Source organism: Oncorhynchus gorbuscha, linkage group LG01 (assembly GCF_021184085.1).
Source record: "Oncorhynchus gorbuscha isolate QuinsamMale2020 ecotype Even-year linkage group LG01, OgorEven_v1.0, whole genome shotgun sequence".
NCBI lineage: Eukaryota > Metazoa > Chordata > Actinopteri > Salmoniformes > Salmonidae > Oncorhynchus > Oncorhynchus gorbuscha.
The window spans coordinates 11,436,949-11,455,826 of NC_060173.1; the positions used below are offsets into that span (position 1 = coordinate 11,436,949).

Here is an 18,878-nt window from a genome sequence, read left to right on the forward strand (position 1 = left end):
CAGGACATTAGCTAGAGGGATGGAGTCAGGCCGGGTCACAACAGAACAACAGGACATTAGCTAGAGGGATGGAGTCAGGCCGGGTCACAACAGAACAACAGGACATTAGCTAGAGTGATGGAGTCAGGCCGGGTCACAACAGAACAACAGGACATTAGCTAGAGTGATGGAGTCAGGCCGGGTCACAACAGAACCACAGGATATTAGCTAGAGTGATGGAGTCAGGCCGGGTCACAACAGAACAACAGGACATTAGCTAGAGTGATGGAGTCAGGCCGGGTCACAACAGAACCACAGGATATTAGCTAGAGTGATGGAGTCAGGCCGGGTCACAACAGAACAACAGGACATTAGCTAGAGTGATGGAGTCAGGCCGGGTCACAACAGAACAACAGGACATTAGCTAGACTGATGCAGTCAGGCCGGGTCACAACAGAACAACAGGACATTAGCTAGAGTGATGGAGTCAGGCCGGGTCACAACAGAATAAAAGGACATTAGCTAGAGTGATGGAGTCAGGCCGGGTCATAACAGAACAACAGGACATTAGCTAGAGTGATGGAGTCAGGCCGGGTCACAACAGAATAACAGGACATTAGCTAGAGTGATGGAGTCAGGCCGGGTCACAACAGAACAACAGGACATTAGCTAGAGTGATGGAGTCAGGCCGGGTCACAACAGAACAACAGGATATTAGCTAGAGTGATGGAGTCAGGCCGGGTCACAACAGAACAACAGGACATTAGCTAGAGTGATGGAGTCAGGCCGGGTCACAACAGAACAACAGGACATTAGCTAGAGTGATGGAGTCAGGCCGGGTCACAACAGAACAACAGGACATTAGCTAGACTGATGCAGTCAGGCCGGGTCACAACAGAACAACAGGACATTAGCTAGAGTGATGGAGTCAGGCCGGGTCACAACAGAATAAAAGGACATTAGCTAGAGTGATGGAGTCAGGCCGGGTCACAACAGAACAACAGGACATTAGCTAGAGTGATGGAGTCAGGCCGGGTCACAACAGAACAACAGGACATTAGCTAGACTGATGCAGTCAGGCCGGGTCACAACAGAACAACAGGACATTAGCTAGAGTGATGGAGTCAGGCCGAGTCACAACAGAACAACAGGACATTAGCTAGAGTGATGGAGTCAGGCCGGGTCACAACAGAATAACAGGACATTAGCTAGAGTGATGGAGTCAGGCCGGGTCACAACAGAACAGGACATTAGCTAGAGTGATGGAGTCAGGCCGGGTCACAACAGAACAGGACATTAGCTAGAGTGATGGAGTCAGGCCGGGTCACAACAGAACAACAGGACATTAGCTAGAGTGATGGAGTCAGGCTGGGTCACAACAGAACAACAGGACATTAGCTAGACTGATGCAGTCAGGCCGGGTCACAACAGAATAACAGGACATTAGCTAGAGGGATGGAGTCAGGCCGGGTCACAACAGAACAACAGGACATTAGCTAGAGTGATGGAGTCAGGCCGGGTCACAACAGAACAACAGGACATTAGCTAGAGGGATGGAGTCAGGCCGGGTCACAACAGAACCACAGGACATTAGCTAGAGTGATGGAGTCAGGCCGGGTCACAACAGAACAACAGGACATTAGCTAGAGTGATGGAGTCAGGCCGGGTCACAACAGAACAACAGGACATTAGCTAGAGTGATGGAGTCAGGCCGGGTCACAACAGAACAACAGGACATTAGCTAGAGTGATGGAGTCGGGCCGGGTCACAACAGAACAACAGGACATTAGCTAGAGTGATGGAGTCAGGCCGGGTCACAACAGAACAACAGGATATTAGCTAGAGTGATGGAGTCAGGCCGGGTCACAACAGAACAACAGGACATTAGCTAGAGTGATGGAGTCAGGCCGGGTCACAACAGAACAACAGGACATTAGCTAGAGTGATGGAGTCAGGCCGGGTCACAACAGAACAACAGGATATTAGCTAGAGTGATGGAGTCAGGCCGGGTCACAACAGAACAAATCAAAATCAAATCAAATGTATTTATATAGCTCTTCGTACATCAGCTGATATCTCAAGGTGCTGTACAGAAACCCAGCCTAAAACCCCAAACAGCAAGCAATGCAGGTGTAGAAGCACAACAGGATATTAGCTTGAGTGATGGAGTCACATCTGTGCCAGGATTGGTTGTTCCTTACTATGTCATAATACCATAGCACATCTTCACAAATCCCCACTGAAACACTACAGCACATGATTGCCCCTGCCACAGAGAGACATTTGATCTTTCTCTCTCTCCATCTAACTATATCACCATACAGTTCATCTGTGCCACCGACATATTTCAAAGTGAGTTGTTCTGACATTACTACGATGCAGTGCTCAAAGATCTATTCATTACTGCCTGAAGACATTTCCTTTCTTCCGTTTTGGAGCCGGAAAAAGCGTCTTTTGAATTCTGCAAATGCATGCTGCTGTTCATATTAATTGCATATTTAGTTAGCAACGGCAAGCTGTCTGGAGATGAAGTTGTAACATTACAGCCATTCAACATCAAACAACATCAAACATCCCTGTCTGCTATGAGTCCATTTCAATAATGATGAGTCAGACTTATAGTTGAGTGAAACATCATACTGACATTCAGAGATGTTGTTATGTTTACGCAATTTATTATGTTTATGCGATTGAGGAAGTGTGTGTGTGTGTGTGTGTGTGTGGGTGTTTGCACATATTAACGTGCGTGTGTGTCTGTGTGATGCAGTACTCTTCGATATGTCCTTCCAACTTGCTGTAAGGACCTGTGTGACTGTGTGTATGCTACAGTGTGACTGTGTGTATGCTACAGTGTGACTGTGTGTATGCTACAGTGTGACTGTGTGTATGCTACAGTGTGACTGTGTGTATGTGTAGGAGATAACAGCCAGCGTGGATTCACCCGTCTCCTCCCCGTCTCCTCCCCCGTCTCTACCAATCTACCTCCCCCCTCTCTACCAATCCTCCTCCCCGTCTCCTCCTCCGTCTCCTCCCCCATCTCTACCAATCTACCTCCCCGTCTCTACCAATCCTCCTCCCCGTCTCCTCCCCCGTCTCTACCAATCCTCCTCCCCGTCTCCTCCTCCGTCTCCTCCCCCATCTCTACCAATCTACCTCCCCGTCTCTACCAATCTACCTCCCCGTCTCCTCCCCCATCTCTACCAATCCTCCTCCCCGTCTCCTCCCCCGTCTCTACCAATCTACCTCCCTCGTCTCTACCAATCCTCCTCCCCGTCTCCACCCCCGTCTCTACCAATCTACCTCCCCGTCTCTACCAATCTACCTCCCGTCTCTACCAATCTACCTCCCCCCGTCTCCTCCCTCGTCTCTACCAATCCTCCTCCTCCGTCTCCTCCCCCGTCTCTACCAAATTACCTCCCCGTCTCCTCCCCCCGTCTCCTCCCCGTCTCTACCAATCTACCTCCCCGTCTCCTTTCCCCACCTCTACCCGTCTCCTCCCCCCGTCTCCTCCTCCGTCATTATGTAGACTACAGTATGTACTGACTCACTATGTATCACTATGTAGACTACAGTATGTACTGACTCACTATGTATCACTATGTAGACTACAGTATGTACTGACTCACTATGTAGACTACACTATGTACTGACTCACTATGTATCACTATGTAGACTACAGTATGTACTGACTCACTGTGTAGACTACAGTATGTACTGACTCACTGTGTAGACTACAGTATGTACTGACTCACTATGTAGACTACAGTTGTTATGCAGGTGAATGAGGACCCAAAAGCGACTTGGCGAAAACAGAGTCTTTATTCCAGTAAAGGAAATATGCAATACTCCTAGACAAATCGGAGCGGTAAACAAAGCATAAAAAACAATTCCACTCGTAATGACGAGGACAGACTGGAGACTCGACCATAAACTGTAGGTTGCCTCGGGAAGGCACTGACCGTAGCAGACTCAGACACCTGCTCACCACGCAGCATCTGAGGGAAACACGACACGACAGGGCGAGACAAAGACACAGCACGGTGAACAATATACAAGGATCCGACAGGACAGAAACGGAAAACAAGGGGAGAAATAGGGACTCTAATCAGAGGACAAGATAGGGAACAGGTGTGGAAAGACTAAATGGGTGAGTAGGAGAATGAGGAACAGCTGGGAGCAGGAACGGAACGATAGAGAGAGGAGAGAGAGGGAGGGGGAGAGAGAGGGATAGAAAAAGGGAACGAACCTAATAAGACCAGCAGGGGGAAACGAACAGAAGGGAAAGCATAATGACAAGACAATATAAGACAAAACATGACAGTACCCCCCCACTCACCGAGCGCCTCCTGGCGCTCTCGAGGAGGAACACTGGCGGCAACGGAGGAAATCATAGATCACAAACGGTCCAGCACGTCCCGAGAAAGAACCCAACTCCTCTCCTCAGGACCGTAACGAAAAACGATAAAAAGGGAAACTAGGGTACTACTCAAAAAAAAAATGAGACACGGGTAGAGAACTGAAAGCTTTAGAGCAAACAGGACCAAACAGGCCAGGAGAGTAACAACTAGGGACAGACTGAGACACAGCAAGGGCAGGAACAAGAACAGGAGAGATGCGATGGCAGGGAACAGACTGAGACCCAGCAAGACCAGGAGCAGAAGCAGAAAAAAATTACCAGACTTATTCTGCGCGCAGTCCGAACACGCAGCCACGAAACGGCGCGTGTCACGCTCCTGAGTAGGCCACCAAAACCGCTGGCGAATAGAAGCAAGCGTACCCCGAACGCCGGGATGGCCAGCTAACTTGGCAGAGTGAGCCCACTGAAGAACAGCCAGACGAGTAGAAACAGGAACTGTCCAGTAGAAATTGGAATCGCCCTGTCCGTAAAAGAAGGTTACTAGGACAAGCGCGCGGCGACGCAGTGTGCGTGAGTGCTTGCTTAACCTGTCTTTCAATTCCCCAGACTGTCAACCCGACAACACGCCCAACAGGAAGGATCCCTCGGGATCGGTAGAAGCCACAGAAGAACTAAAGAGACGGGATAAAGCATGAGGCTTGGTGTTCTTAGTACCCGGGCAATAAGAAATAACGAACTCGAAACGAGCGAAAAACAACGCCCAACGAGCATGACGCGCATTCAGTCGTTTGGCAGAACGGATGTACTCAAGGTTCCTTTGGTCAGTCCAAACGACAAAAGGAACGGTCGCCCCCTCCAACCACTGTCGCCATTTGCCTAGGGCTAAACGGATGGCGAGCAGTTCTCGGTTAGCCACATCATAGTTACGTTCCGACGGTGACAGGCGATGAGAAAAATACGCACAAGGGTGGACCCCATCGTCAGTATCGGAGCGCTGGGACAGAATGGCTCCCACGCCCACCCCCGACGCGTCAACCTCAACAATAAACTGTTTAGTGACGTCAGGTGCAACAAGGATAGGAGCGGATGCAAAACGCTTCTTGAGGAGATCAGAACAACAATCATACGACCGGTGAGGAGGAAGGGAGATGGCTCTGGACCGACTGAAGACCGAGCGCAGATCATGATATTCCTCCGGCACTCCTGTCAAATCACCAGGTTCCTCCTGAGAAGAGGGGTCAGAACAAACAGGAGGAATAGCAGACATTAAACACTTCACATGACAAGAAACGTTCCAGGAAAGGATAGAATTACTAGACCAATCAAAAGAAGGATTATGACACACTAGCCAGGGATGACCCAAAACAACAGGTGTAAAAGGTGAACAAAAAATCAAAAAAGAAATGGTCTCACTATGGTTACCAGATACAGTGAGGGTTAAAGGTAGGGTTTCACATAATATACTGGGGAGAGGACTACCATCCAAGGCGAACATGACCGTGGGCTCCCCTAACTGTCTGAGAGGAATGTCATGTTCCCGAGCCCAGGCTTCGTCCATAAAACAGCCCTCCGCCCCAGAGTCTATTAATGCAATGCAGGAAGCTGCCGATCCGGTCCAGCGTAGATGGACCGGTAAGGTAGTACAGGTACTTGACGGAGAGGACCGTCTAGTAGCGCTTATCAGTCGCCCTCCGCTTACTGATGAGCTCTGGCCTTTAACTGGACATGAAATGACAAAATGACCAGCGGAACCGCAATAGAGACAGAGGCGGTTGGTGATTCTCCGTTCCCTCTCCTTAGTCGAAATGCGAATACCCCCAGCTGCATGGGCTCAACACCAGAGTCAGTGGGGAAAGATGGTAGTGTCGGAGAGAGGGGAGACACAGTTAACGCGAGCTCTCTTCTATGAGCTCGGTGACGAAGATCTACCCGTCGTTCAATGCGAATAGCGAGTTCAATCAAAGAATCCACGCTGGATGGAACCTCCCGAGAGAGAATCTCATCCTTAACCTTAGCGTGGAGTCCCTCCAGAAAACGAGCGAGCAACGCCTGCTCGTTCCAGTTACTGGAGGCAGCAAGAGTGCGAAACTCTATAGAGTAATCCGTTATGGATCGATTACCTTGACATAGGGAAGACAGGGACCAGGAAGCTTCTTTCCCAAAAACTGAACGATCAAAAACCCTTATCATCTCCTCTTTAAAGTTCAGATAATCGTTAGTGCACTCAGCGCTTGCCTCCCAGATAGCTGTGCCCCACTGCCGAGCCCGACCAGTAAGGAGTGATATCACGTAGGCAATCCGCGCTCTCTCTCTTGAGTATGTGTTGGGTTGGAGAGAGAACACTATATCACACTGGGTGAGAAAGGAGCGGCACTCAGTGGGCTGCCCAGAATAACATGGTGGGTTATTAACCCTAGGTTCCGGAGGCTCGGAAGACCCGGAAGTAGCTGGTGGCACGAGACGAAGACTCTGATACTGTCCTGAGAGGTCGGAGACCTGAGCGGCCAGGGTCTCAACGGCATGCCGAGCAGCAGACAATTCCTGCTCGTGTCTGCCGAGCATCGCTCCCTGGAACTCGAGAGTAGAGTAGAGAGAATCCATAGTCGCTGGGTCCATTCTTGGTCGGATCCTTCTGTTATGCAGGTGAATGAGGACCCAAAAGCGACTTGGCGAAAACAGAGTCTTTATTCCAGTAAAGGAAATATGCAATACTCCTAGACAAATCGGAGCGGTAAACAAAGCATAAAAAACAATTCCACTCGTAATGACAAGGACAGACTGGAGACTCGACCATAAACTGTAGGTTGCCTCGGGAAGGCACTGACCGTAGCAGACTCAGACACCTGCTCACCACGCAGCATCTGAGGGAAACACGACACGACAGGGCGAGACAAAGACACAGCACGGTGAACAATATACAAGGATCCGACAGGACAGAAACGGAAAACAAGGGGAGAAATAGGGACTCTAATCAGAGGACAAGATAGGGAACAGGTGTGGAAAGACTAAATGGGTGAGTAGGAGAATGAGGAACAGCTGGGAGCAGGAACGGAACGATAGAGAGAGGAGAGAGAGGGAGGGGGAGAGAGAGGGATAGAAAAAGGGAACGAACCTAATAAGACCAGCAGGGGGAAACGAACAGAAGGGAAAGCATAATGACAAGACAATATAAGACAAAACATGACAACAGTATGTACTGACTCACTGTGTATCACTATGTAGACTACACTATGTACTGACTCAATGTGTATTACTACAGTGCCTTGTGAAAGTATTCGGCCCCCTTGAACTTTGCGACCTTTTGCCACATTTCAGGCTTCAAACATAAAGATATAAAACTGTATTTTTTTGTGAAGAATCAACAACAAGTGGGACACAATCATGAAGTGGAACGACATTTATTGGATATTTTTAACAAATCAAAAACTGAAAAATTGGGCGTGCAAAATTATTCAGCCCCTTTACTTTCAGTGCAGCAAACTCTCTCCAGAAGTTCAGTGAGGATCTCTGAATGATCCAATGTTGACCTAAATGACTAATGATGATAAATACAATCCACCTGTGTGTAATCAAGTCTCCGTACAAATGCACCTGCACTGTGATAGTCTCAGAGGTCCGTTAAAAGCGCAGAGAGCATCATGAAGAACAAGGAACACACCAGGCAGGTCCGAGATACTGTTGTGAAGAAGTTTAAAATCGGATTTGGATACAAAAAGATTTCCCAAGCTTTAAACATCCCAAGGAGCACTGTGCAAGCGATAATATTGAAATGGAAGGAGTATCAGACCACTGCAAATCTACCAAGACCTGGCCGTCCCTCTAAACTTTCAGCTCATACAAGGAGAAGACTGATCAGAGATGCAGCCAAGAAGCCCATGATCACTCTGGATGAACTGCAGAGATCTACAGCTGAGGTGGGAGACTCTGTCCATAGGACAACAATCAGTCGTATATTGCACAAATCTCGCCTTTATGGAAGAGTGGCAAGAAGAAAGCCATTTCTTACACCCTGTAGCCTCCACATTGACTCTGTACTGTAATACCCTGTATATAGCCTCCACATTGACTCTGTACTGTAATAACCTGTATAATGAGAACTTGTTCTCAACTAGCCTACCTGGTTAAATAAAGGTGAAATATGTTTTTTTTTAAATAGCCTCGCTATTGTTATTTACTTCTGCCGCCAGACGCAGCCGATGGGTTGATGTTGGTCTCTGATGCTGGATTTTTCTGGTGGAACCGTGTGTGTGTGTGTGTGTGTGTGTGTGTGTGTGTGTGTGTGTGTGTGTGTGTGTGTGTGTGTGTGTGTGTATCTGGTGGAGACTGTTGGTAGTGAGATGGGTATCTCATCTGACATCATTATCTGTTCACTTCCTGATGATGCCTCTCTCTAATATCACACAGCATGGGGACAGGAGGACAATCCTAATGGCAATATGGGGACCTGCACTATTAGATAGAGAGTGAGAGAGCTAGACAGACAGACAGACGGACAGATGTGAGAGTGCAGCAGTGTGTCTGAATGGAACCCATGCTGCAGCAGTATACAGTATATGTCTCAGAGGAAAGGTCCTAGACACTCAACAAAACCCCATCTGTCTCCAGTGAAGCAGAATAGTGTGTAAAACATCCCTTAACGTACTTTAGTGTGATTCTATTTAAACTGCAGGAATCAGAAGGATGGTGATTTGGCACAGTTTGTGCATCCCAAATGGCTCTTTATTCCCTATATAGTGCACTACCTTTGACCAGAGCCCTGTATAGTGCACTACCTTCAACCAGAGCCCTGTATAGTGCACTACTTTCGGGTGACATTTTGGACACAAGCAGTGTACAGCTTGGTTGGTGCAACTCAGGCTGTGTAGGTTTTATTTTAGAAATAAACCCATACTGTTTGCTGTTGGAAGATTACACTGTTATATAAAATAGTAATCTGGTAATCAGGATGTTCAACTCCCACATTTATGTTTATCTTCAATATGGTGTAAGGGAGGTGTTTTTCATATTTTTCATGTGTTACAATACCTGCGCCCAAGATATATTTCATATCAGCTTTTCAGCTTTCCAGGTTTTCCATATGATGTGGGTGATTAAATTGATATTATATCACCATGCATACATACACACTGTGGTGTTGGATAACCCTGGTCTGACATGATGTCATCTATTTTCACAGTGCTCTTTTAACATCTACCTTTACACATACTGTATTCATGTGTGAGTCAGACTAGCGCTGTAGTGGAAGGTGTTCTAACAATACACCTACACATTATGGTGAGCCGTGGGTCCAACACTGTGACTGGGCCAGAAACAGCTAGTGGACGGATGTTGACTCAGGTCTCATAGGCCTGGGCCCAGCCAGAGCTAATTGCTCATTGCTATTCTGAACACACACTGTTTTTAAAGAGGGGGGGGTTTTCACTGAGGCCATGTGTCAGCAGTGAATAGAGACAGACTAAGAACAGGGCTCTCTCTCTATTGCTTAAAAATCTGCCCTTTCTTCATCTCCTTCCCTTAATCTGCATTGATTAGGAAAGACATGAAAGTTGAAAACAATCTGGTGGACACTCATGATAGAAACCAAGCCTAGCTATCAATGACAAGCCTATTTCAGTTTACTTCCTGTCTGAGTTGAAATTGAACTGACCCCGACCCTGGTGCTGAACTGAGGAGGATTTGTGGTTCAATGTCTCAAAGAGACTGTACAAGATGAGAGGAAGGTCATTATGGTGATGGATCCACATGACTATACATGTTTCCACTTCAGAGGGTTTTGGTCAGACACTCAGTAGTCAATACAAACACAAGGCAGTCTTTGTTTTGTTCACTTCAGAGCCTTGGGGAGGAAGACAGTTGTTCTTTTACCATTTTGTCACAAAATAAAATACTGTAACAACAACCTCAGACACAGGTCTTAAAAAATTAAATAAAAACTAGGCCAGACAAGAACCCAAGTCCACAAAGTGGAACCTCTTAGGAGATTTACTAATCTGATTTGAAGAGCTTGTTAGAACTTGTTTTTGTTATTATTTATTTATTGGTGTAATTTTCTCCATATTTAACCCCTTATGGGAGTAACACTGACTGTGATTTATTGAGTTGGAGTTGGTTTAATTAATAGCTAAAGAGGTTCAGATGTGAATTGAGATTTAATAGAGAGAAAACAACTCAGCTTGATGCCCGTTTTAGAGATGTCCATTATAATATCTATCACCCTCCCTGCTGCCGGTGGACCTGTGGTATCCTAGACAGACCCACCACCCCCTCCCACCCTACTGTCTGATCTAATTCTACTGATCAAAGAAGATCATGATTCCTCCCTTATGGTTAGAGATCACTTTATTTCCCCTTAGGCTTGTCAAAGAATAATCTGCAACCCAGTTGACGCGGTGTCTGTTTGTTGTGTTGCTGCTACTGTGTGGCTGGGTTGTGGAAAATCACCATATCACTTTAGCTATGAAGGCTTTGGGAGACCAGAGTCCCTGTTTGGTTCCTCCTATAGTTTCTAAGAATCATCTGAGATCCAGCTGCTTGAAAAATGTAGGATAAATACAACTTTAAAAGTGGTTCCTTCAAATCCTGCTGTTCCTCAACCCTCCACTGGTTCCTTCAACACTGCTGTTCCTCAACCCTCCACTGGTTCCTTCAACCCTGCTGTTCCTCAATCCTCCACTGGTTCCTTCAACCCTGCTGTTCTTCAAGCCTCCACTGGTACCCTCAACCCTGCTGTTCCTCAACCCTCCACTGGTTCCTTCAACCCTGCTGTTCCTCAACCCTCCACTGGTTCCTTCCATCCTGCTGTTCCTTTCTTTTTCTCCTCCTTTCCCATTATCCTGCCTGCTCCTGGCCTAGCCTGGTCTGTGTGTGTGTGGTTGTGTGTGTGTGGTTGTGTGTGTGTGTATGTATGTATGTATGTATGTATGTATGTATGTATGTATGTATGTATGTATGTATGTATGTATGTATGTATGTATGTATGTATGTATGTATGTATGTATGTATGTATGTATGTGTGTGGTTTCAGTGAATGTGTATGTGTGGTTTTATGTGTATGTGTTTGTGTGTCTGTGTCTGCTCCCAGCCTGTTTTTGTGCGACTGTGTATTTCTTCTCCCGGCCTTGTCTGGCCTATCTGTAAGTGACTGTGTGTAAGTGACAGTGTGACAGGACAACCAGATGAGACCAGTCCAACCGGAGCGTCTACAGGTTCCACCTGGGATGGCAATCTGGCACAGGACAGGAAATCAAAAGTAGGAAATGACAAAACAGATAGAGAGCAAGGTCACAATCAGATCCAGCCTACTGGAACAATCAGATCCAGTCTACTGGAACAATCAGATCCAGTCTACTGGAACAATCAGATCCAGTCTACTGGAACAATCAGATCCAGTCTACTGGAACAATCAGATCCAGCCTACTGGAACAATCAGATCCAGCCTAATGGAACAATCAGATCCAGCCTACAGAACAATCAGAACCCATCTACTGGAACAATCAGATCCAGCCTACTGGAACAATCAGATCCAGCCTACTGGAACAATCAGATCCAGCCTAATGGAACAATCAGATCCAGCCTAATGGAACAATCAGATCCAGCCTAATGGAACAATCAGATCCAGCCTAATGGAACAATCAGATCCAGCCTACTGGAACAATCAGATCCAGCCTACTGGAACAATCAGATCCAGCCTACTGGAACAATCAGATCCAGCCTACTGGAACAATCAGATCCAGCCTACTGGAACAATCAGATCCAGCCTACTGGAACAATCAGATCCAGCCTACTGGAACAATCAGATCCAGCCTACTGGAACAATCAGATCCAGACTACTGAAAAATCAGATCCAGTCTACTGGAACAATCAGATCCAGCCTACTGGAACAATCAGATCCAGACTACTGGAAAAATCAGATCCAGTCTACTGGAACAATCAGATCCAGCCTAATGGAACAATCAGATCCAGTCTACTGGAACAATCAGATCCAGTCTACTGGAACAATCAGATCCAGTCTACTGGAACAATCAGATCCAGTCTACTGGAACAATCAGATCCAGCCTAATGGAACAATTAGATCCAGCCTAATGGAACAATCAGATCCAGCCTACTGGAACAATCAGATCCAGCCTACTGGAACAATCAGATCCAGCCTAATGGAACAATCAGATCCAGCCTACTGGAACAATCAGATCCAGCCTACTGGAACAATCAGATCCAGCCTAATGGAACAATTAGATCCAGCCTAATGGAACAATTAGATCCAGCCTACTGGAACAATCAGAACCCATCTACTGGAACTATCAGATCCAGCCTAATGGAACAATCAGATCCAGCCTAATGGAACAATCAGATCCAGCCTACGGAACAATAAGATCCAGTCTACGGAACAATCAGAACCCATCTACTGGAACAATCAGATCCAGCCTAATGGAACAATCAGATCCAGCCTAATGGAACAATCAGATCCAGTCTACTGGAACAATCAGATCCAGTCTACTGGAACAATCAGATCCAGTCTACTGGAACAATCAGATCCAGCCTACTGGAACAATCAGATCCAGCCTACTGGAACAATCAGATCCAGCCTACTGGAACAATCAGATCCCATCTACTGGAACTATCAGATCCAGCCTAATGGAACAATCAGATCCAGCCTAATGGAACAATCAGATCCAGCCTACGGAACAATAAGATCCAGTCTACGGAACAATCAGAACCCATCTACTGGAACAATCAGATCCAGCCTAATGGAACAATCAGATCCAGCCTAATGGAACAATCAGATCCAGTCTACTGGAACAATCAGATCCAGTCTACTGGAACAATCAGATCCAGTCTACTGGAACAATCAGATCCAGTCTACTGGAACAATCAGATCCAGCCTACTGGAACAATCAGATCCAGCCTACTGGAACAATCAGATCCAGCCTACTGGAACAATCAGATCCAGCCTACTGGAACAATCAGATCCAGCCTACTGGAACAATCAGATCCAGCCTAATGGAACAATCAGATCCAGCCTACTGGAACAATCAGATCCAGCCTACTGGAACAATCAGATCCAGCCTAATGGAACAATCAGATCCAGCCTACAAAACAATCAGATGCAGTCTACAGAACAATCAGATACAGCCTACTGGAACAATCAGGTATCTGTCACTGTATCTGTCACTGTATCTGTCACGGTATCTGTCACGGTATCTGACACGGTATCTGACACGGTATCTGTCACGGTATCTGACACGGTATCTGACACGGTATCTGTCACGGTATCTGACTCTGTATTTGTCAAGGTCTTGAATTTCTAATAAATAGTTGTTTTGAGATGGCCATCGCTCATGTCACAAAGCCATCTCTGTCCCCACCGACTGAAAAGTGTATTGTTGTGCCTGGGCCGTGCCAGTCACAGAGTTAGGTCTTCTGGTTAGCCTGCTAGCTACTGTGATGTGTGTGTGTGTGTATACAGTATATCTTGGAGTGACATGCCCCATTCCTCACGACTCATGGAGTGTCTGGAAGGGGGAAAGGACCACTCTGCTGCGGGGATGTCACTCCAAGATCTACTGTACACACACACACACACACACACACACACACACACACACACACACACACACACACACACACACACACACACACACACACACACACACACACACACACACACACACACACACACACACACACACACACACACACACACACACACGTGCACTGCGTCTTCCAGCCTGACAAAGCACAATAAATAAAGGCAAATCGGGCAGCAGTGCTCCCTCCGTGCAGGGTAGAAAAGACCTGGGTCAGACTGACTGACTGACTGACTCAGTGGAAATGAACAGATTGGATTGCAGTCATACAGCCATGTGCCTCTTCTCGTCACTATCTCACCTGCTGGCATATTCAAGTAGCGTCCTTCTGGCAGATTACAAGTACAAGTTTAAGGAGAGATGCCGCTCGTTTGGAGATTTAATGGAAAGTATTTTGTAGGGAAGAAAGCCTCTTCCTGTTTTATAGTTCAGAATATAACAGTCAGTGTAGGTATCATTATTTTCTGTTTTCTCTCCCTGTGTGTACAGCAGTGTGTGTTTGGCACACGTGTGTGTTCCTGTATGTGTGTGTGCGTGCGTCCACGCCTGCATATCTCTCTGTCTCTCTGTCTGTCTGTCTCTCTCTCTGTCTCTCTGTCTCTATGTCTCTCTGTCTGTCTCTCTGTCTCTCTCTCTCTGTCTCTCTCTCTCTCTCTGTCTGTCTCTCTGTCTCTCTGACTCTGTTTCTCTGTCTCTCTCTCCCTGTCTCTCTCTCTTTGTCTGTCTCTCTTTGTCTGTCTCTCTCTCTCTGTCTCTCTCTCTCTGTCTCTCTCTCTGTCTCTCTGTCTGTGTGTTGTTATTATGTGGAGCAGTAGAAGAGACACACAGGGTAACTGGGTCCAGGCCCTATGTGTGTGTGTGTGTGTGTGTGTGTGTGTGTGTGTGTGTGTGTGTGTGTGTGTGTTAGGGGACGTGTCCAGACTCTGACCTTGTTTTCTAATTAAGTGTCAGACCTATTTTTCCACTTGAGAAAATAAAACATATCTTAGAGATCGCCAGAAGGAGGCATCTCGTTACTCAACTCTCTCAGCCTGACTGTGCGTGTGTGTACTCATATAATTAAGTAAATATGACCATATGAAGGTTATTCCACGTATACCATTCCTCTAAAACAACACATTGGGTATTTCATATCACAGTACAGTACACAGCGTCTCAAAGTTATTTCAATTCTTCTTTAGCCACATTTACAGTTGTAGCATCGCATTTAGCAGAGGGCTTTACATTGTAAGTGTGTTGTTCACCCAGCATGAACATTGCCCTATTTAACCACTAGCCTCCCATGCGGTTAACTATACACAACACGGCTCAGTGTTTTTCAAAGGACCTATTCTACTGTACTCTCTAGAAAAGGTATCACAGTAAATAAAGAAATGAACTGACAATTCCTTAGCCATTGTGCTCATTTCTGTGAGTTCCACCCCCCCCCCCCATATATGTTATATGTAGGCTATGACATAGATCTGTCAGTCTAATGTCAACCGTGACCTATATATGGGGACCTCGGTCAGAGAGGCAGACAGGCCACAACACACTATAGATACCCTCAGTAATGACCTCAGGGTAGGAAATGCAGCACGTATACCACAGACAACAGAGAGTTCAGGGCCAGTGGGAACCAATATAGTATAGTGTATTGCTAGACTATATAGTGGAAACCAATGGGGACGGGATTTCTAGGTTAGTGGGATGCTGAGGAGAACCCCTGGGGATAAATGTTGTGGTTGTTTATGTTTTGTGTACAATGTTACAGTGTTGTAGTGACAGACTGGCATCAGGACTCACTATAGTAGTGCAGTGACAGACTGGCATCAGGACTCACTATAGTAGTGTAGTGAGAGACTGGCATCAGGACTCACTATTGTAGTGTAGTGACAGACTGGCAACAGGACTCACTATTGTAGTGTAGTGACAGACTGGCAACAGGACTCACTATTGTAGTGTAGTGACAGACTGGCAGCAGGACTCACTATTGTAGTGTAGTGACAGACTGGCAGCAGGACTCACTATAGTATTGTAGTGACAGACTGGCAGCAGGACTCACTATAGTAGTGTAGTGACAGACTGGCAGCAGGACTCACTATAGTAGTGTAGTGACAGACTGGCAACAGGACTCACTATAGTAGTGTAGTGACAGACTGGCATCAGGACTCACTATAGTAGTGTAGTGACAGACTGGCATCAGGACTCACTATTGCAGTGTAGTGACAGACTGGAAACAGGACTCACTATTGTAGTGTAGTGACAGACTGGAAACAGGACTCACTATTGTAGTGTAGTGACAGACTGGCAACAGGACTCACTATTGTAGTGTAGTGACAGACTGGTGTTAATATAATTTAATTATGCCAATGTGCTTTCATCAATTGAAAGCCCTTCATCTATTTGATGAGAATTTGTAAGATTTCTTGTTTGCATAAAATAGACGCAGACCAGTCTCTAAATAATAGGTAATATAATTTATTCTCGGAGCGCGCTGTCACTCAAACACATGCATCAGTTTATATACAGATCATGACGTCATTTCACTGCCTTAACCGAATCCCCTCCTCTCGACCGGGACAAAGTAAGGTGAAAAGTTCATTCTAACTGTCACGCCTTGGTCATAGTATTTTTGTGTTTTCGTTATATATTTGTTCAGGCCAGGGTGTGACATGGGTTTATTGTGTTGTCGTATTGGGGTTTTTGTAGGCATTGGGATTGTGGTTGATTAGGGGTGTGTCTAGTTTAGGCTTGGCTGCCTGAGGCGGTTCTCAATCAGAGTCAGGTGATTCTTGTTGTCTCTGATAGGGAACCGTATTTAGGTAGCCTGAGTTCGCGTTGTATTTTGTGGGTGTTTGTTCCTGTCTCTGTGTTGTAGTCACCAGATAGGCTGTAATAGGTTTCACGTTCCGTTTGTTGTTTTTGTATTTATTTAGTTATTTCATGTATCGTCATTTGTTTTCAATAAAGACATGAGTAACTACCACCCTGCATTTCGGTCCGACTCTCTTTCGACAAATGAACGCCGTTACACTAACTTACTAACACACTCCCAGATAACTTTTGACCCCTCAACATTATCGATCACCACTGAACTGACTGTTTTAATTAACAGAAACCCTAGGAATGGACTCACTGTCTTAGCTCTGGGGTTTTTAGATAAGTTTCAGTTGGGTGAACCATAGGCTAACGACCTTATGTGTTTACACAGTCCACAACCCATTTGTTCCTGCCCAGTTGGAATGGTGTTCATTAACATTTTATTACTCCTTGTCTTGTCACACAATTTCTTCTTATGAACTCATATTGTTTATTAAACATAGAGTATACGTTTACCTAGATACAATTCTATTTAAAATGGGGATATTGTTTATTCATTTATCCATAATAAATCCATAATAAATTCAACACTGGCAACAGGACTCACTATAGTAGTGTAATGAAAGACTGGCATCAGGACTCACTATTGTAGTATAGTGACACACTGGCATCAGGACTCACTATTGTAGTGTAGTGACAGACTGGCAACAGGACTCACTATAGTAGTGTAGGGACAGACTGGCAGCTACTCTGGCTGGTTATGCTGTTTTAACATCAGAGATGAAATGGAGGCCTCCTCCATGAGACAATGTTGTCGGTACAGTCTTGTCTATATCTCCATCACCTCTCACTCTCTTTATTCCTTATTCCTATCTGTTTTCCTCCACTGATCTCTCCATTCCTCCCATCTCTCCATTCCTCTGATCTCTCCATTCCTCTGATCTCTCCATTCCTCTGATCTCTCCATTCCTCCCATCTCTCCATTCCTCTGATCTCTCAATTCCTCTCGCCTCTTCCTTCTTGAGCTCTCTCCCCACCTCTCTTGTCAAATCCCCTACACCCCGTTACCCCCTCTCTGACAGTGAACCCTCTCTCTCTCTCTGTCTCTGTCTCTCTGTCTCTGTCTCTGTCTCTCTGTCTCTCTCTCTCTGTCTCTGTCTCTCTGTCTCTCTGTCTCTCTCTGTCTCTCTGTCTCTCTGTCTCTCTGTCTCTCTGTCTCTCTCTCTCTTTCTTTCTCTCTCTCTCTCTCTGAGAGCTCTGTGATTTGTTGACGGCTGCTCGGCGTGTGTGTGAGGGGGGGTGATGGACTCCACAGTGAGACGGGGGGGTATTGTTCGTGGCAACTCTCCACCGGGCTTAGTAAGCAGAGGGATATTGTCCTGGCCCCACAGACGGGACCGGCTCCCATTCTGACAGACAGAGGAGCAGTCGGGGGTGTCGGTGTGAGGCTTTGGGGGTGTGTGAGGTAGGTGGGACGGCTGGCTTGGTGTGTGTGTGTGTCTGGTGAGGTGGGATAAGATGAAAGAAGGCTAGTGGAGGGTATGGTAGGTGAGATGGCTGGCTGGATGCCTCTCTCTCTGTTTGGGAGGAAGGTTGACTCTGTTGGGAAGATAAACCCTAACTGATCGACACTGACTATACCGATAACTTATCAAAGGCATTTTGCTGATATGGTTCATTACGATAAGTAGCCTGTACTAGAGAAATGTGAAGTTTTCAATGAAATAAGTTTGCTAATTGATGGTAGTACAACCATCAAACTAGTAGTAGTAGTTTAAAGGATAATAAAATAACAGATTAATATTATAAACTAATCGTTATATTTATCGTTCTATTTATTGTTATCACATTAATTCAGGTCATTTATTGCGGTATGGATTTATATCCATATGGTCCAGTTCTAGTCTACTGGCTTCAGTCTACTGGCTTCAGTCTACTGGCTTCAGGCTACTGGCTCCAACCTACTGGCTTCAGGCTACTGGCTTCAGTCTACTGGCTTCAGTCTACTGGCTCCAGCCTACTGGCTTCAGTCTACTAGCTCCAGCCTACTGGCTTCAGTCTACTAGCTCCAGCCTACTGGCTTCAGTCTACTGGCTCCATCCTACTGGCTTCAGTCTACTGGCTCCATCCTACTGGCTTCAGTCTACTGGCTCCAG

The 18,878-nt window shown here is 46.2% G+C and overlaps 1 protein-coding gene across 3 annotated transcripts in view; it reads left to right on the forward strand.

Annotated features, from left to right (window-relative positions):
• LOC124033114 (contactin-1a-like) overlaps nt 1-18,878 on the forward strand; it is a 149,263-nt gene that overhangs the window by 22,568 nt on the left and 107,817 nt on the right. Inside the window, exon 1 of one of the 3 annotated variants that reach the window (XM_046345061.1) lies at nt 18,076-18,187. The exons of the other annotated variants lie outside the window; for them this stretch is intronic. The gene's annotated coding sequence lies outside the window, so the exon portion shown is untranslated. Of the gene's footprint in view, nt 1-18,075; nt 18,188-18,878 lie in introns of those variants that run through there. 3 annotated transcript variants of the gene reach the window in all.